We start from the raw sequence: 27,851 nt of genomic DNA, 5'->3' as shown, positions 1-27,851 counted from the left end.
TTCCTGAGAACACATTTGTCCCCAGTACAGGAACACCACCACCCTGGGATGGATGTTCGCACCGTACCGTGGTGCTGGGAGCCTCTAGGCTCAGTCCTGCTGACGATCCAGCAGAGACTACAGGGTAAGCTGCAAATACAGAACAGATCCCAGAGCTTCTGCATACAAATCCCTTGCAAGCATCTCGATACTTCACTCACCGTTTGCACAGACAGCATTAAGGTGTCTGGAGTGTACAGAACAATCTGACAGCTGTAGAAAAAGTAAGCCCTACCGAAAACTTTACGTACTCACCTATTTTTTGATGGTGTGAATGCACTTTTAAGTACCCTTGTCCTGAAATCGGCAAGTCTTCTTCTCTCTCCAAAACCTGTTTGTATCGAGATCGCTGTGAACAGGATTCATGTGGCCATCTGAAGAACTGGGAAAAAAGAAAGTCATACAGTTGGGTTTTCAGATGGAAACGTGGATAGCTTCACCTACACCGTCTCTCTTTACACACAGACACAACGCACATCTGTCGGCCTGTTGGAGAACACTCAGTTGCTCAACACAGGGAGGCTGCAAATGCCAACTTTTTAAGTAAACCCTCAGGTGAACACTGTTCAGTTATGAGTCCAGCTCTTCATGCAGAACGTTAATCCCAAGACACTGACTTTTGGAGCAGGGAGCTTGGAGCGTGCAAGCCATCTCAGAAAGTACTGAATCACTGAAAGATTCGGTTGGGTATCTTCAGACTTCTTGATCACTTCCACTGACACCTAAGCATGACCTCATCCTCCTGTTACGAGGCTCAGATGTGATGAATTATTATCACAAATGTGCCCCCAGATGTCTGATGTGGGGGTACACACGGTGCAAAACACACCGAGGCATCAGACCCTGGGGTAGAAGCCAGCTGGCTCTGTAGTGCTGGCATTTTGAGTTACCGGATGGGATTATTTTGGACTGGTTTTGTGAACTACAGTTTTGAACCCTATCTGAATGTGACATAATTAGATATTTAATATTTTGACATAACTGTGACCACCTATGACTACTCCGTCTACAATAACTGGAAAGATTTTGAGTCTGTCTGCTGCCAAAAATACCACTGACTGCTGCCTGGCCTTGCGCAGAACCTCTCCTAGCACCTTGCCGTCCCCATCCAAGACACCTTAAACAACATAGTCCCACAGGGTCCTGCTACAAACGTGGACCTTCACCAGTTCTGCACCACCTTAGAAAATTCATCGTCCAGAGAGAACAGTGCTCATTTGACAGTCACTCAGACAGGTGACATGCAACTGCTGATTTTAGTCCATAAAAATCATCCTCCCCTGGCAAGTCTGTAGCAACAGCTTCAAGCAGTCAGTCGACCTCAGCAGCGCTCTGGGACATTCTTGAGGCTCTTTCTGAATGCTCACTGATAACTGTAATGGCTTGTACACGCACATACGCCTGCTTTCCTTCTCTGTCTTGTTTTCTAAATGCTTATTTCTCAAAAGCAGGGGGATGCCAGCTAGACAGAGTTCACCAACCGTGTGCGTTCGCGCTGAAACACAAGTCTGAGAGGAAGGGGAAACAAACGTTCTGCATTTGCTGTCCTCCTCCAAGCCTTACCAAGAGCCTTCTCAGCAAGCGAACAGGAAAGGATTCTTATTTCACTCGGTATGCCGTTGCGTATCACGAGATTATTCTCTACCGCTGTAATGCCAAGCGCGCTGACCATGCCTTCCAGCGTCAGCACCCTGCCAGGGAGATGATCCCCATCTAATGGATCTCGTGAGTCTGCATTTTCACCTTGCATTTAACTTTCAATCTTTCATTGACCTACCACTCCTTGCTATCACCCCTGGCTATGTAACTGCAACAAGAGCTGTAGTCTTATATTTAGCAGCAGTACACCCAGACACAGTTTACTGCAATACCTTGTGTTTGCCGTGTATGACACAACCTCAGACCGTAACTTCAAAAATTCCAGTAATTTTAAAACATGATGCTAGCATACAGAAATCCTTTTTGATCCACAGAACTCAACGCGTCTCACAGATGTATTATCACCATAACTATTTTTCAGCAGAGAGGGTTAAATTTCATGCACAAAGACTCTTTATTAAATTCTTATATTAGAATTGAAGGAGACAACACAGCAGCAACCATCCAAGTGTACGTTCTCTGAGAACAACGTGGCTTCAGGACTCCACCTAAAAATTGTTCAGCAGCAACAAGAAATCAAGTTTGCAGCACTGCGCAAGAAAAGTGACAGCCAAATAGAAGAACTAACTTGTTGAAGATCATTCCAGAAGTCAGTTTAAGTGCTGGGAAGAGAACAGACTTTGTCTACTTCCCTGCTGTTTACTTTATTCGCTGGCCCTAGAGGCTCCTCCACGGCTCCATGAACAGCCTGTCTCCCCTTTGCCTTCACACCCTCCCAATTCCTTACCTCCTCGCTGTATCCTCCCAGCTTGCCCTTAAGGCAAATGATGCATGTTGAGCAATTTTAACCACCTCTCCAAGTCAATCCTTCAAATTCCATAACCATTTTTGTTACCTCTCTGACTTATCTCTTTGGCACGGAGGCAAAAGAATTGAATGTAAATACTGTGACTCCAAGTTTTCTGCAATTTAGAGTGACGGAGACTGGGAGGCATCCTGTCCCCCTCCATGTGTGGTGCAGACAGCCCCAGGGCAGGAACAGGCTGCCTCCCCCCAGTGATCACTCCTCCACCCCTGTGGTGTTCCCTCTGTCCTGACACAGCTCCAGTTACTAGTTTCTGCATAGTTTTGTCTGCAGGTACACTGAGTCATCTATTACGGTAACAAGTAAGCCCGAATCAAAGCCAAAATCTCCCATATTAAGCATGAAAGACAGTCGTGGAGATTAGCATGGTTTCCTGCAGCTCTGCTGATGGTATTAGAAATGAATTCACCTCAGTACATCAGCAAAGCTTGCCACAGAAACTGAGGAATGCATCCTGCTCTGTTCCATATGAGCTTTATTTTAGATGTATACTTGAGGCTGTCATCTACAAGCCAGATCCCAGAAATGATCTGTTCACGGATGCTTCATTATGACACCTGGGAAGAAAACAGCAAGAAGTTTAGAAAATATCTCAGCTAGAAGCTGCCCTTGCCTGTCAGTCTCATGATAAGAAGAGACCTAGGAAGTTCAAATGCAAAAAAAATTGGCTTCAGAGACTCACCAGCCTGCTGTGTCCTGCAATATATCCAGAGGCAACAAACCATGTCAAGCACACAAGATGAGTTCCAAGTGTGCGAGAGCTGAAGTGATCTGCAGGAGAAAATCAATACAGAAAAACCTGTGTTAAGTAGCCACATGAGAGATTAACAAAGATCAATTCCGTAATGAAGAGAATCTTTTGAGAAACAGGAGAATGAAGCGTATTTATTACACTTTGTACTGTCTTTTGAGGCAGAGCTTGCCTAGCAGAGGTGCTGTATTTCCATACATTTCCCCATAAGGTACGTGATCCGTGAAACATCAAGTGGCTGCATTGATAAATTCTTTGACAGAGCTAGATTGAAAAGTTAGCTTTGCAAAAGTAAATGCGTGTAACTTGGGTAAAGCAGGAGAAAAAACATTACAGTCCATGAAAGGGCAAGAAAAACAGCTTGGAGTAACATGCGAAACCTCTAAAAAAAAGCAGGTTGTGTTGACAACAACCAAACCGAAGCGACGATGATAACATCTGCAAGGAATTTTTGCTGCCTGGGCAACCCTTGAAGTTCCTGGTACGTTTGTGCAGAGCAGAGAGAGGGGGACTTTATGGATGTTTATGTGTTCACGGCAAAACAAAAGGGGAGGAGAAGAAGGGAACATTTTCCAGCTTCAGAGGGTTACATTGGAAAGGGACTACTGTTCATAAAAACAACAACAACAACAAAACCTGTTTCTACTCAGCTGCTAAAATTCTGTCTTAAATTTCAAAACCGGGGCATGATGTTATTTGTGGAGACAGAATCCCATCATCCTTATGCACACTTGCCAGAACCCGCCGCCTCCGGAGCGAAGCGTGCCAGCTCTTTCACAAATGAACAGCGATTGCCACGGATGAAATTCAGGCAGCGCAACAGGTATTAGAGCCTGGCCTACTGCCTCATACAAGTCTCCTTCTTTGGGACATCCTTTCCTTCTCCCTGATGCAAACTGCATTTCCATCAGACTCGGGAGACTAACTGTGATTTCCAACATCGTAAGAGTGACAAAGCTTCCCCCAACCACAGATACACACAATGCACTTTCCGTGTTTTCCAACCAGCAAACGTGCCTAATTTTATTTTGTCAAAGTGTTTTTCCTCTTAAGTGACTTGATGGACACTTTTCACAGAAGAAATAGCCCAGATTGGAGTCACCAATGCAAAACTACTGAAAGCCTCATCGCGCCTCCCTCCCTTTTACCACCAGCACAGAAACCTTCTTTCTAGAAGTGCCTGGGCTTCCAGCTCTGCTGCATCCCGGAGGTATCCATCCCGGAGGTATCCAACACTTCACGGACATGTTTGCTCTAGGAAAGCATTCCTACAGCCTTTTTTCCTCTACAAGGCTCTCCTCGTTTCACTCTTTGCAGCGCACTTTTCTTTAATTTTCAGCAGGAAGAATCCATTCCAGAAGTGCCTTTTATTGACTTCCTTCAGTGCCGTCCAAGAAACAGTGTTAAAAAGCACCATTTCCCCTGTTTCACCTGGGTGCCTCTCAGAAACTGCTGGCAGTGTACCAAGAATTGATAACATGGCCATTTCCTTTACTTTACAGCAAAGACTACTGGAGTCCACACTCCCAATGTAGAAAGCAGAAGAAATTCTCCATCATCTTGTTTTGAACTGGGCAGAAAGTGGGATGCTTTCCTTTCCTCAGCTGTTTGTAAGATGAAATACTGACACTTTCCCATAGGACATAATCCCTCCTGAAATCCTGCTAAGGATTCTGGACTGACAGACATTACGTCTCAGAGGAATTTCCACAGAGGCTACATCCAAATGTTACAACACTAATAATGTGACATACCGGTACCAGGCAACCACGTACAAGAGCCCTGATCCATACGACTTGAAGAAGAGTGAAGGACAAACATTTACAGCGCTTCTGTGACCGTGAAGACCAAAACTATGACCGACTTCCTGAGGGATGTTCAAAGGAGACCAGTGTCAATGAAGAGCTGAGACCAAAGCATTTCCCAGCACCAGCTTTCTCCTTACGTACCCACCTCCCTTCTCTGCGCTGCGTTGCCGCAGCTGCCCCACCATCAGTACCCCGCGCCAGCGAGTTTGAAGCACATTCAGGTGTAACTACATCTTTGTCTTCCCACTAGATACACCTCGTTGCTTAAGGCAAAAACGTCTCAGCTCACATCTCTCTCACCACCGAGCAGCAACAGCCCCAACCTATCATCTGTGGGTTGGCGTCCTTTGTCACCCTGACGTCTGCTCGCAGAGGACAGCCACCCTGGGCACGTGGGGGCTATTCGGGAGAGCAGCCTCCCTGCTGTGGCTCACCCTGAGCTGGAATGAGCCATCGCTTACCCAACCCCCTCATACATTTCTTTTCCTACTAGCATTAAAATTGTCGGATTGGCATTTTCAGCATGAGTCTGCCAAGATGAACTTGAACTACGCACGCATCTGTCTTCTTCACATCAGCGTGAATCTTCTTTCATTGCTTCCAGGGTTGTTAATCCTCCTCTGGGACTGCACCAGCATGGTCCTTCCTTCTTGAGGATAATCATACTGTCAAACAGGATTCTAGAAAGGACAGAACAGTTCCTTTAATTTTCCTTCTTTCTTTATAATTAGGTATTCAGTCCCATCGGAGCAGAAAAAGGACAGACGAGAGTTCAAGGACAATCCTGGCTTTTTTTTAATGGCATTTGTAGGTGATGGTTAATCAGAAGCCCATTTCAGAACTTACAATTAAGAGGAATCCTAAAGATAAAGCTAGCAAACATTAAAGGAAGGAACCAGAGGGGGTAGGAGTGAGAAAAAAGTATTCACTCGCAGTAAACCACAGAAAATGGGGGACCCATAAGGCAGCGCCACGGGACAAACTCAGAGGGCCAAAGGCTCACGGAAGGAGCGGTTCCCTTCAGTGTCCCTTCAGCCGTAAGACTTGTATCCCACTAGCAACATAAATCACGGAAGAACGAGACTGGAGCACATAAAACCAGGCATGTACATAAATCACTGCAATACCTCGCAATGTCTAGACACGAGTGCAGCACAATAGCAGTGGCACATGTGTTCTGGTTGCCTTTGGAACAAGAGAAGGAAGAAGGTATTTCCTGCTGTGCCAATGCTTTTTTCCCCATCTACACCGCATATACAAATTCTAAGGAAATGCAGCCAGTTCTATGAAACACAGAACACAAAACAACTGGATTTTTTTAACACGAGGGAGAGAAAACACAGGGGACTTCCAGTTTGACTACATAAGACACCAAAACTAGGTCTATCAAACAGCTATGTCTACAGAAAGTGAAAGACCATAATTTACCATCTCACCTGAAAAACAATTTTCAGCTGTATAAGGCTGCTAGCAGCAAAGTGTCTTGCCAGTTTATTGGTAAATCACAAGAGAGAGCATCTTCAGCTGAAGCATCGATGCCAGGCAATGATTTCTACACAATCCTGTGCTCACAGCCTTGGAAAATTGCCTGGGTGTCCCAGCAGAATCAAACAAGATAAAGAGAGGGCGATTCAAGTAATGAGTAATAACAAGGCCTGGAAAAGACTGCCTGTTTACAGACAAACGTGATATTTGCAGTAATTAATAAATGTGACAAGACAGAATGAAGCTGATACTAAAGTAAGCATGGATAGGTTACAGTTCAGATCTGGTACAGTTTAAAGTTTCCACTCCCAATTTGGAAGTTCTGAATTTTATTTTTTTAATTTTTTTTAAAGATGACCCATCCCAGCGCTCAGATCTGGGTTCGGCTTTTCATTTCACCAGAGGCAAAGGGGAGTTGGGGTCAGAATCTTCATACTGATCCTACCACAACTTTAAACATGGCATTCAGCCTGACAAAATTCACCTACTTCACCGCATGAGAAAATATTCATTGCAGGGTGACGTTAGATCGAATCCTCTGATAAGAAAAATCATTTATTCTGAGAACAACTTCTCTCTAAGCAGCAAATCAGTGTAGCCCCAGACCAGTTTTCTATTTGCATTGCGGGGCGGTTTTGCAAGGGAGAATGAAAGGTGGCACCGGCTCCGAAAGCATTCCTGAACTTTATTTTTTATCATTGCAATTCATCCAGAAGCTTTAACGATGACAAAGTCATCCCTGGGACAGACAGCATATAAACTATCCTCAGAAAGGAATTCCCTGCTCCAAAGGTGTTATAACCTCCTTAGTAAAGCGTAAGAAAGGAATGAGAACTGATCTTTCAAGACCACAGAGCAGCTCCACAACATGACTGGGATCCAAACCTGAGTTTTTCTGGCTCCCAGGCTACAGTTCCATCAGCCAGATTGAAGGAAAGCAGCGTGGGTATTTTCACTCACGTAATCTAAACATACATCGCCCAGCTCACGCTCTTCAGCATCGGTCAGTGAAACTACACGTACTCTGAAATAAATGCTGGTGGTGCTGAAGATGCTCCCAACACGCTGGTTTCTTGACAGGTACCTGTGGGGAAGAACGACCCGTGGGCTGGGGCTTGCTCCTCCATCCACTTGGGGATGCTGAGGCCGCAGAAAGCCAGCAGCGCCGGCACCGCGTGACATCGCCACGGCTCTGGCTGACATGGAGAAGAGGAGGGCACCGGCTGCTCTCCCGTCCTCTTTCTGTAACTACACAATCGGGCCACGATTCCCCCTGTTTTTACCCTGGTGACAGACGGTGGAAGCTTGCTATTCCCAGTCACATTTATTTATCGCTTTCCTCTGGTCTCCATGGAAACAAGCCATGATATTACGGGCTGCGCCAGGCAGGTCGGGAGGTCTGCAGAAGCTGCTGGGAGCCAGTGGCATAGAGCAGAACAAATGCTAAAACTAGAAAAGTGTAATTTCTCTGCAAAGAGCAATGAAATAAGTGGCAGGAGAGTTGAAAAGCACTAAATGTGAGAGGCCTGAACTTAATATCACTTCAATTATTTAACAAGATTGTCTCGTCTATATATTTGGATGAGCATGATCAAACCTCAGGACTGTTGAGGTCGTCTCATCACCGCTTACAGACGGCGCTGGCATATTGTATCTCTGCACCCACTGGGCACCTTTGAATTGCTTTTTATCAGCCTTCTCTAGAAAAGATGAACAATGAAAAAAATCCAAAGCCGAGCGCTCAGAGCTGAGCTCGATCCTACAGAAATCAAGGACATCAGGTGAGTCTGGACTGGGCTCCAAACAAACACAGACGACAGTAATAACACAGGAATACGGGTAGTAAACACAAGCCTGCAGCTGAAGTCGGGGACAGCGTTGCTGGGGACCAAAGCCAGATCCTATGATTAGTTTAGTATCGTCAAACTCTCCTGAGCTATTTAAATACCTAAACTGTGAAGAATGTGAAATGTCTTCCCTTACCCGTTTCGTAAGCTAGAGAAATATTAAGTTAAAAACCATGTTTCAGACAAGGACCATAGGAGTCGGTAGGAGACACCGATCTGTCCCACCTCCAGTTTGTTATGTTTCACTTACGGAGTGTCCATCACCCCTCCTCAGGGGAAACGCACACAACAGTTAGCATCTTCGACAGCTGGGAAGGTCCCAGCAGATCTGCTGTCTTTACACCCACCTGCTATGCCTCACTTGCACCGCATGGTAAGCACAAACACACCAATCTCCTAACTAAAGTTCTTGACACAGCTTGTGTACATCTCAGGCTGTAACCCAACTTCCCAAGCAAGCCTGGGAGAAGTCTCTAGCAAGAGTGGCACACAGCAGCTTGTTTCTATTTAGAAGAATCACAGACTCTGTTTTCATGGCCAGGAAGAACCATTTGAATCATTTCATCCGATCTATAGCAAAGCACGTAGACTATATCCTTGATATAAACTCTTGTCTGAGCTCCAGAAGAGTCTACAAAATGAGCCCGACGAAAAACTCTGAGAAATAATTGCAATGCCTGGACAGGGATTCCTGCGATTCATCACTGGCATAATTAAAAATGAGAACCCAACCTCCAGTCTTGCTTCAATTCAGATTACATTACGCATTTGTGTGCCACGCTGAAGAGCAAAACAAGTTTTGTTCCCTGTGCACAGACTGTCATGAAGTCATTCATAATCTCTGCTTGCTAAAGGCACTACATTCAGTTTCTGGAGTCCTTTGGTAGAAGACCAAAACCCAACTGATGGAAAAATTTGCTGCTGTATTTCACAGAATAAACGTACGATAGTGGTGGGTATCTTAAATACATATTTGTTCATTTTGCCTTTGCTTCACACAGGCCATTCCCACTGCACTGAAATGCAAAGTGTTTCCACAAGTACCTAGCAAACATCTGAATTCTCTGAGACAGAAGATTGTTCGTGATCTCACAGCAGGCTGAAAAGACTCTGAATCTTTAATAACCTGGTCTTTAAGAAAGGGGAGATTATTTCCTAGTACTGAAGTGCCAAGTTATTCCAAGTTTTCAGCTGCTGCAAAGGAGCTCACAGAAGGTGCCCGAGAGCCTTCCTAGAGGCTGCCTATGAGCCACAAATTTTATTTGATTTTTTTTATTTAATTTGGAATAACATGTAAGACTTGCAGGATGCATGTGTAACGTCAGTGCAAAGTGGCTTGTTTATTTGTTTTCTGGCCAAAAAGCAACAGGTCCCATTACTGAGAATGTCTTGATTACAAAGAATTGCAAATGAACTCTATCTCACAAAGAATTTGGGAACAGATTTGCAAAAAGCAGCTCTGATGTATTTGCAAATTATATGTAGGCACGCTGGCGAGCATCACCAGCGCTTCCAACATACCCACGTGCAAACTGCTGTCCCTCCTGACATAAGGGGTTCTGCAGGTCCAGGTACTGTCGTGCCAGCAGCAGTTTTACGCCGGCACTGCCAGCTGTGGTAGTATATTTGGCGTCGTTTAAGCAGAAGTCACGCACTTGCTTTTGAAATTTTGGCCCAAAATGTAAACTGAAAAAGTCAATATCCATAAGCGTATCTTTAAGAATCTAAAATCTAGAATGCTAAAAAGAATAATTGATTTCTTCCTCAGTTTACACAGAAGATGCTGTAGCAATCTGACAGAATACATTTTATCATGTATACGTGATCAAATGTACATTCAAAGGACATTATCCCTATGGGAAAGTCCTGCAGAGTTTAGGAAGAAGTACAAACCTACTGACCATTTTGAAGTTATGCTCGAGAGTCCTATGCCAGATGAGATTTACACCAGCGTTGTACCTCTCCCATCAAACTGTACCATGTGCTCTCGGTGGAGACAAGCCAATGAGGCTGTAACATAAATATGCCCAGAGGCAGCACATCCATGTTGCCCTACTGAAAAGAAAGAACAAAGAAAGAAATCAGAACTAATTAGTACTGTAATGTGTCTGAGGCTAGATTTAGCGTCATTCAAGAACCACGGGCAGCAGAGGAATGAAGAAAAATGGAGCCAATTTGTGGCTCGATATTTATTAGCATTTAGATAATACGCCCCATCCATCATATAAAAGGCATGTTTCAAAAGTACCGGTGCTCCTGCGTCCTGAGTGCCCAGAACCCTTGTAAATCGCCTGCCTCGGATCTTGCCGAGAATAAAACACATTCATCTGGATGCAACCGCTGGGGGAAGACATTTTTTCCTTGTGAAGGAAATAAAGACTGATGATGCAAAGGAGTCATAAAAGTAAGAGGCTGCAGATTAAGACAGAGGGAATCCACTCCTTCCCACTGACGTATATCTGTGATTTACAAGCTGCCAAGCACAGCCATGGGATTATGGGAATAAAATTCCGGTTGACAAAGACATCTAAAAACCTTCCGCCAAGTTGGCTGCTCCATTACCCAGCTGTTATTTAGCAGGGCAGAGAAAGGGAACCCCAAGACTACAGAAAAGGGCCTGCAGAGGGTCCAGAAAGGAAAACATTAAACACACAATAGTGAAAAACTTTGATTCCTGTCTTCATCCAGAAGATAAGTAAGCATGGACAGCACCAGATTTAGACAGATCTGAACAGCAGCTCTGTTTCCAGATGTTGCAGCCACCCACTCCTGCAAGCAGTCTGGAATGAGTCTTCTATGTGCCATCCCAAGCACAGTTTAATTCCCGCAGGGCCATCGCTTTGCAAAGAATGGGTTCTTACCATCATTTACTGCTTAGTGTATACAAGGAGATAGCGGCAGAGGTTCATGGCTTCACTGCAATCTCGGAAAACATGTTGTTTTTCTCTGTTTTTCAAGTTTATTCCCCAGGCACTCCACGAGCAGACTCCCAGAAATCTCATCAATTTTTTGACTCAATAAAATCCTAAGTGGCTGAAATTAAAAATATAGAAAATTAAACATACACTTAAGCACTTTGATAAATCAAGGCCTATAAAAATTAAACACCAAATGAATCTTTTCAAGTAGATTTCTGCTTTGCTAAAGTTTTAATGAGTTTTGACCTTTCATCCCCCTTCAGCATGGGAGACACATTAAAAAATCTTACATAATTTCCAGGGAAAATATCTTCTTGCCTACCTTCAGTTAAGAACATAAATTGTTCTGGGTCCTAAGTAGTTGTCAGCTTGAAAACAGACAGGCTGTTCAGTATTTGAGCAGCTGTTAACTAAAAACAAACAACAGAAAACAAAGCAACCCATTTCATAATGAGCATCTATCTGTAATGATTATAAATCATTTATGTCAGTTGATTTATTAACATAACAGCGACATCGGACTTGTCATTCCAAGCACAGACACATAGTATCTCAAGTTACTTGTTTATTTATTTGCATCATCTTTGACAGCACTGTCAGGTTAGATGATCCATTTCTGAGTAAAATGCCAATTCCTGGGCTGTTACCGGTGGATACCAAGACCCAGTAACGGTGACAGAAGAATTAACTCACAACACATATTTGACAAATAGATGAGCTTCAAACTCTCCAGTGGCTCGGGACCATAATGAGGAAGGAGGTTAGTAAATAGGAACATTTTAATTCAGGAACAATGACAGGCAATTAATACCAGTGCCATACCGCCACATATCCTGAAAACAATTAGGATATGCTGAACGAGCAGTTATGTTTACTGAGTTTTCTGTGCCAGCAAATACTGGGGGGAAAGCATGCTTAAAATAGCAGGGGATTGCGGCGCCATATAACTGTTTCTTTACGGGTCAGTACGTTCCCCTTCCTCCCCCCCCCACACACTCACATGAATGTCATTCAAAGGCAGTAACGCAGCAGTGGTGCATCGCACCTTCCTGGGTTTCGCTCATCTGCACCCCCACCCCACAGACCACCTCACCACCACATTCTCAGTTCTTTAAAGGGATCTTAAATGTCCAAACTGCATCTAGGATAAACACTTCTGCATCCCTAGCCCCAAATCTGCTAGGTCTTTCCACAACCTTGCAAAATGTGCCACCATCTTTTAAAAAGTCCAAGTGATCACCATCTTGATTGCCAGCATTATCTGAGCAACACCAGTTCCTCCCAGTACAGACAGCTGCGGCATGGGATAAAGGTTGCTGCCAAGTCCATGACCAGCGCTGCTCCTCGAAGTCCACACTCAATGGTGTGGTACGAACTGGTACAACCCAGTCTGTTTTTCTGAACTTGTCATAAATACTGTACTACCTGTGACGGTGTGGCAGCGATCCTCTCCTCTGGCCATCGTCCTATACAGTTCTGTTCTAGCCCGATTATCCGAAAAACTCAGCCAAACTCATGGCTGAACTTTTATATCTTAAATTTGGCTCCTGGATAAAACGCCGTTTGACACTTGACAGCCTTGCGTCTTGCAACTTTAGAGTAAAGTATTTGAGCGTAAGTCTCCTGCTAGAACAAAAATGGAGCCTGACAGTAAAGGGCTTTCTCGGGGGATAAACAACTCTCCAACCGCTCAGCTGCTGCACCTCAGGTCAGTTGACTGTAACAAAACCACGACCAAGACGGAACAGGGAGGAGAAGCCTGGCTGATCTCTTCAGTGTAGTCCACAAACAGATACAGATGCAGTCACACCAAAACCAGGAAGTATATTTCTCAAAGAAATATGAGAAATTAAGCACACACAGGTATAAACAGTGTTCAGGAATAGCGAAGGGTATGCAGGTAATGATATAGCCATACATAAAGTGAGCGTATGACCCTCTTCTCCAGCCTCAGCCACCCCACGTTATGGCACACCGGCAGGACTGAAAAAAAACCCAGGTAGATGGCATTTCACGTGCTGTACTGGCAGCCCACCTCTGCACTGCCATCAAACCAAGAGCCAGAGGTTTTTAAAGCCAGAGAGCCTGCATCAAACCCAAGCAGCAGGCAAAACAGCTGAACCAAACAGCACGGCCATTGCCAGTGACGGCCGATATTGGAGGGGTGTGTGGGAATGAGAGATGAGTGCTCTTTTCCGTTCTAAATACTCCTGAAAGCTCAATAAATTAGTAATATGTTATCCGTGGCAGCAGCAAGGCGTCACACGTTTGTGGTGACTGCAGTGGGCAGGTAAAAGCGTGGCTGGTCCGACACAGACACGAGGAGGAGAGATGACTGCTGCTGCCTTCACTGTTTCAGCTGACGTCCCACCTTCCTCCTGCCTTACCCTTTGCTTTTGCTCTTTCTGAATATATTTCTGCATTGTTGCTGCTTCTGGCTCAGCGTCTGCCTTCTGCTGACGCTTCTACTTCGGTGACTACACAGCCTTCGTATCTGCACCTGCGGCTCCAGTCTCTCCACCTGCCCCTGGCTCCACACGAGCAGCCACCCACACCGCTGCAAGCGAGGAACGCGTCTCGTGGTGTGACGAGTCCTACAAGACGGGAGAAGTGCAAGAGGGAGGCAAAGCTTTCAGGGTATCTGTCCCCAAAGGGTTTGATTTGTGCAAGACAAGAACATGAAAAACAGCACGTAAATCTAAAGCGGTTTGCATTTTGCTTGAAAAAGCTAAAACCTGTCACGGCCCCCACCCCTGCAGAGCCACAGGGCGGGCTGAGCCCACGTTTCTCCTTTTCTCCTTGATCCGCTGCTGGGCCCTTCCTGACAGACCCAAAGCCCCGGGCTGTGGGAAAACGCCGTGAGGGCAGGAGCAATCTGTCAGGCTCGGCCGAGGGCTCAGCCGCACCGAGAGGAGGTCCCTGCTTTAAACATCTCACCCCACAGCCGGCACCCAAAGGCTCTCCTGCAGCACGCCCCAAAATTTACCAAAACCTGTGCTTGAGCATAGGTTTGAGTGCAAACAGTGTGATAGAAGGGGACTCTGGACTCAAGCACTGCTGCAAGTTCACACCCAAAACATCATATAGATTTACCTGTTGTCTCTGATGTGAGCCCAAGCCTAAATGCATGAAAATCTTCTTTTTCCTTTCTGATGAATACACATAAATTTGTGTCTTCCCGTGCAAAAAGTTACATCATGGACATGTGACCATGAAAAACACCCTATAACTTTGCTGTAGACCTACAGAAATCTCGCATGACGCATCAGTTTTTCTAAAATTTTAAGTAGCGCACATTGAAGAAACCTGACAGGCGCCTCATTCGAGTTACCGGCTGAGCCAACAGCAGGTTCATAATATGCACCCTACTTCTATTTCTATTTCTATTCAACGGGAGCTACAGATTATTTCAAGGAAGGTTCATGGTTCTTCCTGAATTACTGTATTTTTATTGGCGCCCGAGCAGAAGTGCACCTCGTAGGAATGAGGCTGTGAAACGAACAGAGCACAAAAGGCTCCGTTAGGGAACGCAGGAGCCACTCAAGGTCTTCTCAAGATTAACAGCATTTTTATGGAGATTGACTTGCCCGCCTTTCTGCTGATGCTTTCAATAGGAAGCTGCAGTAACTTGACTTAAAATTAAATGAAGCTACTTATATGCATAAAGTTAACCAACCACTTAATTAGTTTCCTAGTCAGTCTTTTTTGTAAAATGAAAGAGGGGGAGCATTCATGTTCATTTGTCTCACAATTAAAACCTTTTTTTTTTTTAAAGGCAGGATTGATACTTTGCTGACTACTCACAGGGAAGAGATCTGGCATCTCTGTATGGAAGCATGCTGTCGTCTAAAAGAAATTTAATGTTCATCAAAATCACACCGTATTTTAAAACGCCTCTCTGAGCATCCCATTTCTTAGCTAACAGCTGCTTGCACCGTGGGTAGACAGAGCATACTCTCGTACCTCAGCACATTCCTTCCAGTGAAGAAGTGAGAAAATAACAAGAGAGACATCAAGGGGAAAATGGAGGAAGACAAGACAACCCCTGCGCAAGGTCTTGCTTAAGTGGCAATCAGTTGTCTCGTATGCTTTGTTGAGATATGGCATCCCTACCATTTTACACCTCTTCCTTTCCCGAGTTACCTTGTCCCCTACAAGACACTAAAGCCGGTCCTCCCCTGCCCCATGCACACCATCCCAGCCCGGGCATCGATGTACGCTTACAACTCCCCAGACCTGTCAACCCTCTCAGGCTGGCTTCGCTCTTCACTGTTCTTCTAGACTGCATCATCTTGAGAAATGACGATACCTAGGAGTTGCTGTCTGGGCAGGGGTTTGGTTTTCGATGGAGAGGGGCGGAAATCCTGCACAGCAAGGTTTGCCGAGGAGCCTTCCATCGGAGCACAGCTAGATTTGGGCTGCTTAACAGCTTGGCTTTAGGCCTCTTAGAGCTCTGTGCAATGTTATCCCTTCCGTATCAGGATACAAGCATTCTGCTAATTGTGCCACAATCTTCTCTCATTAAATCAAATGACTTTACTATATCATGTCACCGGATGGTCTTGGCTGGGCAGCCGAGTGAACGCCAGCCCTGTGGTTGGTTGAGGACAAAGTGCCTCATCGTAAGGACCTGTCCTGGTGCTTTGTCAGGGTTCGTCGGCTATTGAGAAACAAGTATCTCACGGGGCTGTACGCCTGCAGTCGTGACTCTCGTCAAGGAGGAGACAAACGTGAGGCATTGCTTTGAACTCCTTTCTCTCCTGAGGTCTCAGCTGTAGCTCTGGCAGGATGACAGTGGAGAGAGACTTGCAGTGTGTGCAGACATTTCAATAGCTGTGTCTGCTGCCTTACATCAGGACAACACGTCGAGGTATGGTGATGTTATTTCTGTTCTCAGAGGCAGAAGAATCAGGGCTTTTCAGAAGCTCTATGACTGTTCATCTTCAATGCTTTCATTATGTGTTTCAACAAAGAGTGAAAAAACCACTGATTTTCTCTATTTCCCCCCTCCCACCACAAATACCCATAGTCATAGCCGGGATTGCATGAAAATCAGTGTTTTTTCCAGGGACTATGGTAAGGACAGTATGAACCAGGCTGCGTGCTTCCTGAGAAGGAACCAGCAATTCATTACATGCTTATGAAGCTCCAACCTGCACAAATTCCGTCTTTACTATTTTTATCTGCCTTCTGATTAAACTTTATCTTTAAGATATTCATGACTATCATTAATTACCAGATTCCCCTGCAAATATCTTGGAATGTATCTCAGGTCTGAGAAACTGACCTAACACGGTCAGAGGGAAACATTCTTTTAAGATTTTTACAGAGGAGCCTGGGGCATCCGGGGAGTGTGGAAGTCTCCCATAACGTTCCACTAAGCAGGCAGAGGAACAAGCATCCTAAGAGGCCCTTGCCCACAGATTCCTAACATTTCTTCTTGTATCTTTATCTTCTTTCATCATCCTGCTACATTCTTGTATCTCCACTGGCTCATGAAAACTTCCAAGCACGTGGATGGAAGGTAAGAAGCAAAAGATATCTCATCTTGTAGGCAAAGTGATGGCTAACCAGACTCTCACACCCAGATCCTAATGGTGAAAGCTCTTACACGCATCAAAATTAATATCAGTGGTCTTGGATTAGTTTGAAGAGAAGCAGATTTAAAAAAAGAGAAAGCATGGAAGCAGAGGCTTAGGCTGAGAGCCCACTGCTTGCCTCGGCTGGACAGCCTGATCCTTCTGCTGAGCTTAACGGAAGTGCTCCTTACCGTGCAGCAAGGAGAGAACAATCAGACACTGGTTAGGTTGAACTCTGGGTTACAGGTATGGCTATGTGATGAAATGAGGATAAGATTAGGTAGTTAACGGTTGCCTTGTAATTAAGATTAAATGTTAACGGCATTCTCATGTGCATTGTGACTGCAGCCTAGCAGCGCTCGGTTCATGTCGGGCTATGGCAGACTGCAACGGAGCAGCATTTGACACTGATGGCTGCCTGAAAGAAGAAACCTTTAATTGCAAATTAAATCAAAAGTTGCCTCTCCTCTTTCTACTATTTTAGAACACTGTGTAAGTTCTGCAAGAAGTATGTATGGGAAAAGTTTAACACATCTTTTGTGTCATGACTTGTACTAGCTGAAGATAATAGAGATGCCACATCCTTCTGTTCCCATGTTTCCGTGTGGTGGGAGACGCGGTCAGGCAGAGGGCTGATGCAGACGTCTCTGTCGCTTTTCTGATAAGATCTGACAATATTAACGAGATTCAAGAACGACTCGTCATGGTGAAAGATCAGAAATGGCTTCGTTTTACTCTTGAATCCTGACAGGAAAAATTGCCTAAGTAGTGAGAGTGGCATATCAGAATGGGAGGAGGAAAGAGGGGGAAAAAAAGCAAGGGGAAAAGCTAATTGCAATCTGCAGCCAATTTTAAACACTTCTCTTGGATGGGCTCATTATCAACATTGCGATCAGGCATTTCACCTATCATGTAGTGCCTGATAAACACCGATATCCTGTTATTAACACATTGCTTTCTAGTATCCATTAATGCTTGTCAATGCTCCTTTAGAGGCTAGGAGAACCCTCCCCGTGGAAGCATTTCCCCCTATATCTGCATCTTCTTTTCTTCCTTTTTTTTTTTGCTTCTGTGGTCAGACGGGAATCAGAGAGTTTCTTGCTAACTCCTTCCGACACCTCTGATAAGGTTACCTGGGATCCTAATGGTCCATCCTAAACTTAGACTCAAAAGCAGAAAATCACTAATGGGCTCCTGTGAGCAGTGGAGATTCTGCTCTTTTTAAGGCTTTAAAGCTCCCTGCCGTGGATTGAGCCAGTTTGGTCTTCTGACATGGAAAAGCTGTCAATCATCTCAGTCAGCGCCCTCGCTAAGCGAGGTATTTCATAAGCCACATGGCCCAACCGGTCAAGACACTGAGCAGGAAAAGGCAACAAGCAGCTTAGATCTGTACGGAATTATCAGGGATAGAGGTGGGAGCCCACATGCTCTCAGACATCGGCTGGTTTTTTTCCCTTACTCTTCACCTCTGCCTGAAAGGGAATGTATCAACAAAGGGTTTAATCAAAGCTTCAGACAAAAAGGCTGGAAGTCTGTCCGTGTCTCTTAAAATGCTGAGAAAACTTTAAGGTCTGTTGTCTGACAGTGGTAGCACTCATTATACTACATTCTGGACTCATTACTAGGCTAAAATGAAGGGCCCATTTCTACAAAGTGCAGAGCTGGGAAGAGCAGAGAATGAGTCCCAACTACTTCCATAAATCAGATGCCCTTGCTTGCAACTTGCTTTGTTACTCCACACACATGGCCTTTCCTTGCACGTACACATGCTGCTGTTTGCGTTTGGCTCTTTGCACAGCAAGGACATGGTCCATTTCTCTTTTTTGTCTGCAGAGGTGGTCATGAAATGAAAGGCAAAGTTGCTTCTGATGGAGTATCTGTAAGGATCAAAGGGAGAGGCTTGGTTTTCTCAAGCTGGTGTTGAAGCAGAGAAAAAGACGACAATCCTCAGAAGCAAAGTTGCCTTGACTTCTACTCCTGCCCTTCAGCTGGGAGCGGTACCGGCCAACAACACTGAAGACAGGTAAGATCAGGCTTCTGTTGCCGTGAAGGCTACTGTCCTGAGCAGCGGCTCTTTTCCACTCCGACTTGGGACTAGTATATATGATGCAAGAAGTAGAACAGAATTGCAGCTCCTCTGAAGGACTTACTGGACCTCCTTAGTGGCTAAAGGAAGTATGTGACCAGTGTCAGACCAGCACGTAGTGAACCAAGTTCCCAATCACATCTCCTGCTGCGTGTGTCCACGTTCAGCGCTGTCCTGTTCACATACTCAGCAGAGCAGCACGTACAGTGGATACGGAGCAATTTCTGACAAGGAGGAGTTTTACAGAGGGTATTTTTAAATGCCTGTTGTTCTTGTTAGTCCTGATGGGGAGGGGAGCAAGAGAGGGAAGTGGAAAATGAAGAGGCAGCCAACTTGAGAAATACCAAAATTGCAAGCAAATAACTGGGAGAAAGAAAAGCTATAACAAAAAGAAAAAAAAAAATTGTATCTTTCAGGGTTTGATGAATTCCTTCCTGTGAATCTGACTGCATCTATTTAAAGGATCAAATTTCATCCCGGTATATGGATTTCCAACGTTTTTTGGAGCTCCTTCAGCTTACAGCATTTGTAAACACGGCTCACTGTGTCTGACAGATTGGAAATGCCCAGCACAGAAGTAATTGCACAGCACATTTCCTTATCATGAGCAAAGCTGGTTAACCAAGGAGACCAGTATCTCTGAGCTCACCTACATGATGCAACCCTGCCAGTAAATAAAAGAACGTCATACCTCTTCTGCTAGACTTCTGGAAATCTGTACGATAGGTTGTATCCTATACATTATGTGATATTCCCTGCAGCCTTTATCCTATACATTATGTGATATTCCCTGCAGCCTTCTTCTGTAAGAACAGTTCACTGTAACGGAAAAAAATGAGCAGAAAGCAATTGCCCTATTCAGTTTGTGTGCTCTATTAAAAAAGTAAATTAATGATACATTATGCTGGCAACAATATCTAACCTCAAGACAGCAGTCTGCTGGAAAAAGATGTGATCATGTAATTAAGGAGTATATCATGATGTAAATGGGCAAAGGGGCTAATTAAATTCATAAAATCAACCTCCCTTCTGCTATTTTCTGATTGCGGAGTTCTTCAATTTGCAGCCTTTATAATATTAGTTTAATGTAACTTTTTGTGTACAATAAAGAGCTTTCTTATTAGCTGTGGCTTGTCTATTCTCTCACTTGCATGCCTGCCTGGATTGAGTCACAGCACAACGAGTCTCTTGCCTCCTGAAGTCATGTAATTATCTCAGGATCTTAAATTAAAAAATAGGACTCTTGTAAACCTCTCTGTTCTGAAGAAAAGTGTGAGTAGGCGAATCCAATGTAACCAGTGTGTTTGTGTCTGTGGAGAGCCTGAAACAATAGCTTTGAGAGGTTATCAAATGTGGTGTGTGTCCTAATAGAAAACTAATTATTCCGGCAACTCTTTCAACACCATCCCACTAGGGAACTCTGTCACCCCCGTGGATATTTATGGGAGTAAATACTCCCAGTACTTGGAGAAATCTTGCTGATGACCCTAGCTCTTATCACTCCTGTTTCTTCTAAAGATAAACCTCTTTGATCTTTCTGGGAGAATAAACGAACCCAATGCTCAGAAGCGCTTAGGTCCCTGCCTTAATCCCCTGGCCTGCTCTTCTGAGCCTGGATTTCCAGGTGCCACCTGCTGATCTATGCCCCAGCTCTTCTGCCCTTGCCTCACGCTCTGGGGATATGAAGGGGCTGAGAATCTACTCGCACTCCTGCACGGGAAGCGCGCCTGTTTGCCAACGAGGACACAACTAATCGCAGTGTGCTTTGGTAGCTCCTACCTCCAGGATAGCCCTCGGGTCTCACAGTACACAGCAGCACCGAGAGCAAAGAACCACAGAGAGACGGGCTGCAGATCAGAGACGTGCAGTTATTTTTAAGCCATCTCTCACATATAGGCAGTTCATGTTTATGGAATACGGCGCAGGAGATATCTTAAAACCAAAGCATCGCTCCAGCTATGCATATCCAGGACAAACCCGAGGTGAATGATACCCCCTCACTTCCTTCCAGAGCCATTTCAGTGGCAATCAGAGGAAACATTTCCTAGAGAAACAGTTCATATCAAATTTATAAGCCTTCCCTTGAGGAGGAAACATCCATTTCCCCTTCTACCTGTCATTCTTCTTCGTTTATTGAATCAATAAGGCATGAAATTTGGCAGGCTTTAAGTAAAAAATGAGCTGTTCATATCAAAGAGAGCCTGGATGGATAAAAAAATCAAACCGTTAGAATCAAGATTCAGTTAATAGGAGTAAAAATAAATAGAAACAGAATCTAAATGTAAATGAACATTACATCACCACTGGCATTTAAGCTCATTTTCAAATACAGAATTAGAAACAGATTTAACTTGCTGAAACTTGCTGTGTTCATACAGATATAGCTGCTTTGGGGGCACAGGTCTGAACGTTTGTCTGTAGTTTCTACTCCCCAGACAAGCCACAGCTGAAGATTCTTACTGGACAAGATGGGAGGAAGAGGGATTAGGCAGAGGGGGCAACCCCCTACTTGCTGGTCAAAAGGATAGCTAAGAGGTTGGGAGGAATACGATTGTGGTCTTGCTTCCGTGTCCTTCGTAAACTGTTGCAATATGACAGCTAGTATGTCTGAGTTACCGTGACCCTTCTGCATGGCGTCTGATTTTACCTACCGAGGTGCAGTTTCTACGCTTCCAGTCTTTGATACAGGTCCTCCATCAGCTCAGATGAGAGAGACCCGTTACTGCCATGCATTTACACCATCTGTCCATGAATCTGTCGAGTGTAATTTCCCTGAAACTGTTATCAGGAGGGCACTGCCCTGTCTAGGGGACAATCCTTGTTTAATCAAAGGCAGCCAGGAGGTCTGCAGCTGAGTAAAAAAAATTCCAAATAGGTGGTAAGATACACTTCTGCCTGAAGAGGCAGTTGAGCATCACACCACCATGCCCTGCCTTCAGGGCTCACAGCCGATTTCTCGCTCGGCTTGCCTCTCCATAGCCTGAAAGTTCTTCCTCTCTTACCTCTGGAGATCATTGTTCACATACCTACGTTTTCCTCTTTATATAAGGAAGGAAATTGCTGGCAGTTACTCTAAGCTAATATTATCAGTAGGTCACAGCAGCTTTTCTGGGTGTCTTCAAGCTTCAAGGACATTTTTCAAAGCTACCCGTCCCTATTCTGTGCTCTAACTTCCAACCCGATGAGTATAATTTTCCTCTACTCAAAGGTGAGCTATTCTGTTCAACTACGAGCATGGGGTCCATCATTTAGATGAAGATGCAGTGATTATATTTGAGTCTGGTTCTTTTGAGCGTGACTCTGTCCCACACTGCCTATTAAAGAGCAAAGTTTAACGCTACTCTCACTCCCACTAATCCTTTTGTGTAATGTCACATTACGCATTTGCTTCTGCAACTATTTTTGTAGCTCAAGGTCTTAACTTGCATCTTCCAGCTTCAACTTTGAAACTGCATTACGTTCAACAGTGAAGACTGAATTAATTTTTTACCCCACTGAAATGACAACACTTACGCATTTCTTTTCTTGGGAACACACCCCTGCTCAAGGATTTGCCAAGTTTAGGAAGATATGGCATAAGAAGGGGGAGGACTTCTCCCTCCAGTCACTGCTACTGGAGTCATAAGCCTGCAGACCAACCCCATACAGATCCTGCAACTGTGTCAAATCCTTCTACTAGCCTTTATTCTGCCCGGATGATTTTATTAGTATATTAGCACAGAGCCATGCTGTGATCAGCAGGAAGGTCTTGTTTATTGCTAGCTTGTTTGAAAACAAGCAGAGCGTATAGTCCCAATGAGGTGGGATCAAATTCTAAAGGTTTTAATGAAAAAATACGATGATGTATAAGGTATGGAAACCACACGTGAGAAATCGAGACCTTGCTGGCTGCACTGTTATTCATAAAGAATCAACTTAATTTGTTGAAATTTAAGACTAATTTTAATCGATCTCATATTTTGATCAATTATCTTTGAAATCGTACGGCTCACTGCAATGACCAGGGAATACCTATGCATAAACTGTTGATCTCTCCTGACACAGAGACTTGCTCCTAGCACCCCACAGCTGGTAATACCAGTCTTCAAGCTCATTCTTGAAGAGCAGGAGACGTATTCCATTGTAGGGTTCACCTCAAATGGCAGATACACATCAAGAGGTTTCCTACATTTACTGTTCTAAATGGATATGTCTCCTCTGGAGAAGTAATCTGGTTTGTGTTTCCTAGCTTCAGCTGAATTCGCTCAACATCAAGCAGATTAAAGGTGAAAGCATGTAATTTAATTCTAGCACAGAAAAAGGTTAGGCTCTTAATTATTAAGTGAAAAAGAAGATTACAAAAAGAGGAAAATAAACCAAAATGCAATTTTAGCAACAAATTTCTTTCCCAGCTGTCATCTCAAATCCTTGAGGTATGCGTTAGCCACACTAACTCAAGGCACAATTTAGAAACTGAAAATACACCTTGAGTACTATCTCTTGGAGTAAGACCTTAAAGCTGGCGCACCTGGATACCTCCATCCACCACACCTACACGCAGCAGCCAATTTCTTCTCTCTTCTCTTGTTCAAAATGGCATTACCACTACCACCCATTTATATTGTTCCTCTCACTCACCCTCCCATCTCTTGGGGCAGAATGGCCCCTCCTGCTCAGGCCAGCTGGAGTGAAACTTCTCCACGTTTACCGTTTGGTGGCACTCTTCTCATTAGTGGATTTCTTATAGCTTAAATGGCCTTTTGGCAGACCACAACATTTTGAGGACTGTCACGATATAAAAAGCACAACTCTGTTTACATTATTCAACAATTCCACTCATCTCAGGTGACAATTTTGCCAATGTTGCAGCCCAGCAGGACCTAGGTTTTTCAGGGCGACTGGAGATTCAACCGTTACTAACGCAGATAACAAAGCAGGCTTTTAGAGATGCTTTGTCTAACCCTTTTCTCCCTCCTTTGGTCACCTTCAGGAGCTCATGTCACCACATTAATCTGTCATAGATTTGGATCCCATGGGTCAAACCCCTTGGCTTACAAAAGGCTTCTACCTGGAATACATCATCTTCATCTTGGGGAAAGTGAGTATCTAAGAGAAGAACGAGTTGTAGGAAATGCTTCCCTAGGTGAGCTCACAGCTCATCTCCAGCATCTTGTCCAGATGCTTGCCTCAAGCATCCTGTCTCCAGCAATGGAGCAGTGACAAATGCTTCGCAAGTTGAAAAAAAAAAAAATCTGCTTATTAAGACAACATCTAAGCTGTAACCAGCAATCACCACCATGTGTTATCCTCAGGAGGAGGCTGTTCTGCTGGATGCTGGATGCCGCCTCCTGTGCTCACCATCGTCCTTCACCACATCTTTTGATTTTGCGGCCTGATTTAACAGTTATGTCTCCTTATCTCTCCATGGAATAATGCTCGGGCTATCAAATTTTTCTGACTTATGGATACTGTGTATCACAGAGAGGAGCAAAATGATCACTACTTGTCCCTGAATTCAGACCAACCTCTCTGGATATCGAGAGTTATACCATGACCACAGCCCAGCAGCAGAAATGGTTAATAGGCTGGATTTATGGGCAGCTAATAGCTGCATAACCTAACAGTGAGGCAAAGACTCATTGGTAATACATCATGGAATTAATCAATTATTTTTATAAAGGCAAGCAATAAAATTGATTTCCATATGGAATTTTATCTTACTTAGATATTTCTAATGTCACTACTCTGAATCACTCTGAGCTGGAGAGTCAAATTTTACACATTCGGAAATATCCACAGAACCATTTGTGATAACACGAAGGGAATCACTATCTGTTTAAAGTTCCTTCAGCATGCCTGGGAATAATTTCATTTGTAACACAGTGATATTAATACAAAATTACTGAATCCCTAAAGAACTTTAAGAAAAACTACTTATTCCCAAATCCTTACTGTGGAGAGAGGAATAAACCATCTAATTTCAAGAAAGACTCCTGATAGATGAAGAAAGGCAAATTCATGCAAAGGATACTTCAGAAAAATTTGAAGCCAATAATGCTTCTTCCCTTTTGATCACGAAAATTTGGACCAACTACATTTATATTTGTAACCAGAAAACAACATTCCATTTTCTGAAAAAGAACTGTGTCCATGAAGACTTACCTTAGGTCTAATGTAATACAGGGTCAATACTGTGATTGGTTGTCTCCGATCTCCACCTCTCCGAACAGATCTTTTCTGACCAAGAATTCTATTAAAAGATCAGTTGAATGCTGCTTTCAGCCTGAAATCATTATCTTGTTGTAAAGGATCTGAGACCTTAAAACTGAAGATTTTTCCTTTCTTACACACCCACACACATGCACACACAAATCCGTAAGTTCTGGTATTGTAGGAAGCTTTTATCAGTGGTGGGCTTCTCACCTCATTTCAGATCATTCATCTTTCCTTCCCTTTGTTTCCCTAAGAATTGTCATTTCCCTCTGAAAGTGTGTCAACTCTGCAAAGGAAAGCCACAGAGCCACGAGATGGAAGGGAGTGAGCGGGGAAAAGGTAAATCTCATTACGGCAAACAGCAACATCTGCATCAGATTTAAGTGAACAGTGACATGAAGCAATTTAAATCTCAACTGTTGAGCCTGCATGACGCATATTTAGCAACACAAGAGGCAGAGAACACCCCGGATGCTGCTGCAAACAGAGCCAACATCACTGCAAGTGGGACTGGAGTGCACATTTCTGCAGACGCTTTGGCAGCCAGAATAAAGGCAGGCCCAGCAGTCTGGGAAGCAGAAGCGGGCAAGACCGCTGGGGACCTCTGCAAACACTTAGAAGTCATAATTTCACACAGACACTTAAGAAAGGCTTCGCCAGCTCCTTCAGACACTGCATCTTGGTGTTTGTCTCCTTTGCTTCTATGTGAAGGCACAAAGAAATGTTTTTCCATCCCCCACTGTAAATTCAGTAAATGACTACGTGGTTTATCCGGCCATGCGGCGCTATGATCCGGCTGATTGCCGAGGAGGGGTCTGTGCTGCAGACCACCCAGCCCCAGGGAGCCCGGCAGCCAAGTCTACATGGACCCGTCTGGTGATGAGAGGCCCTGCGTCTCCTGAGTGCTCCCTGCCTGTTTGCCTTTAATGACAAATAAAGAAGAGAAAGTTAAGAAGCCTCATTTTGTAGGAGGTCTCTGCAGCGCTTGGTAACCTGTGAAACGCCTTGGGTTTGGAAAGCAGGCTTCTACAAGCACAGAAGATGATCTGCCAGATGCAGTTAACCCTTTGCAAGATGCTCGACGTGCTCAGGTCCCGCAGAGTTCTAGGGAAGACAGGGAGAATTATGTAGCCTTAAACATGGTGCTTCTTATACCTTAGGTATTCTGTGTCATTTTAGGTAATAAAGAGTTAAAGTTCAGTAAACACAACGTCTCCATGGGCAGCTAAAGAAGATTTGAGACGATTGTCCCTTATTCTTACACACCTTAGACATTCAGAGTATTTTGTTGGGACTGGGGCTGGCATCTAAGCTGCCAGGGTTTGAAACAAAATTCCATAATGTGGGAAGAAGAGGGGAGAGGGTCTTTGCCTCTCCTCAGCAAGAAGCAAGAATGACAGAGGAAAAGGATGGTAATTTAGTGTCTTACCAAAGGAAGGATGGCACACTGAAATTTATTCGTGCCTGATATGGCAGATAGATTTTTTTTTTTAATAGGAAAAGCTTAAACATTTCACAAAATATGCATTCTCTATGATTATTTGTAAAGCATCATAGATGTGCTTGGCACTTTACTGACGGAAACATTGGCAGGTCTCTGCCTCAAGGAATCTATAATTAGAGTACAGCAAGGGAAGATGATGTATAAGAGTGTATGGGAGGACAGGGATACAACAGTGAAAGATCATGAAAAGCTTTAGATATTCTTTTCTAGATTTTTGGGGGGTTCTTTTCACTTAAATATGACATATTTTAAATCTAGGACTAAGAACTGATTGACCTTCAGATTTTTTTGCTCCACATACTTTTTTCTGCCCCGAACTGGACCAGAAAATTGCAGTTTTGAAATTCCTCATGACATAAATACATGCAAGAAAGGTGATTTGGAAACAGCCTCGTTGAACTGCCTTACTTTCCTAGGTGAAAGAATTTCTTTCCAGCTTTATCATTCTAAAAAAAATTACACTCTGACACAAAAAAGTGAAAAAACAGACTAAGATTGCCAGTGTGAAACACTCGTGCCCACAGCACAAGGAGGTCTTGAGTGTCTGAATGTTTGTTTGTTGAAAGTTTTGTGTGAGTAGATGTTCCTGTGAAATGGTTTGGTGTGGCTAAATGGTTTCTAATGGAAAACAGCTTTAGCAGAAATCTTTCAACCAAATCCAACACCAAGACCATGGAAGAATAAGGGGGTAGAATCAAAGAGAAAATACTGGACAAAGGATAGTGGTTTTCATTAGAGTGAAAAATGAAGGAAAAAAGATTACTCCAGAGCAAGTACCCCTTGAGAGAGGCCAAGGGAGCCAGGAGAGCTCTGCTTTTTTCCAGTATTTGAAGAAAAATCATAACCGAAGCAACTTCCTTAGCAGATGAGAAAGCCAGGACCTGGCGTGTGGGATATGAGATGGCAAAGGCAGTTCCACGAGAGCACTAAGCCCTCAAACCCCCTCTGTGTGCAAGAGCTGCGAGGGCTGGCCACTTTGCACAGCACCCAAGGGAGGTCGGATGCAAAGCAGGGGAGTTGGCATTTCACTGGCCCCCTTAAAATATCAGAGAAGCAGAATGCACTGGTTTTGCCATCAGAGGAGTGATGGGCACGTATCATTTCCTCTGCACTGGTCATATGAAGTGACATCTAAAACCTTATGCCATCGGCCCTGAAAGGGAATTGAAAAATGAGCA

At 44.2% G+C, this 27,851-nt stretch overlaps 1 long non-coding RNA gene across 1 annotated transcript in view; it reads right to left on the bottom strand.

The window, feature by feature from the left end:
* The window catches only part of LOC129211610 (uncharacterized), a 37,341-nt gene extending 12,087 nt beyond the window's left edge, over positions 1-25,254 (bottom strand). The window contains exons 1-11 of the long non-coding RNA XR_008578901.1: positions 25,119-25,254; positions 11,256-11,427; positions 10,296-10,449; positions 9,916-10,080; positions 7,433-7,631; positions 6,499-6,650; positions 5,619-5,742; positions 5,009-5,121; positions 3,186-3,274; positions 2,913-3,060; positions 295-421 (exon numbers count right to left, since the gene is read on the bottom strand). This is a non-coding gene — a long non-coding RNA (uncharacterized LOC129211610). The remainder of the gene's footprint in view (positions 1-294; positions 422-2,912; positions 3,061-3,185; positions 3,275-5,008; positions 5,122-5,618; positions 5,743-6,498; positions 6,651-7,432; positions 7,632-9,915; positions 10,081-10,295; positions 10,450-11,255; positions 11,428-25,118) is intronic.
* Positions 25,255-27,851: the final 2,597 nt, after the last annotated feature.

This window comes from Grus americana, chromosome 12 (genome assembly GCF_028858705.1).
Source record: "Grus americana isolate bGruAme1 chromosome 12, bGruAme1.mat, whole genome shotgun sequence".
Taxonomy (NCBI): Eukaryota; Metazoa; Chordata; class Aves; order Gruiformes; family Gruidae; genus Grus; species Grus americana.
The sequence above is the reverse complement of the archived record's forward strand: the minus strand, read 5'-3'. Positions and strand labels throughout refer to the sequence as shown.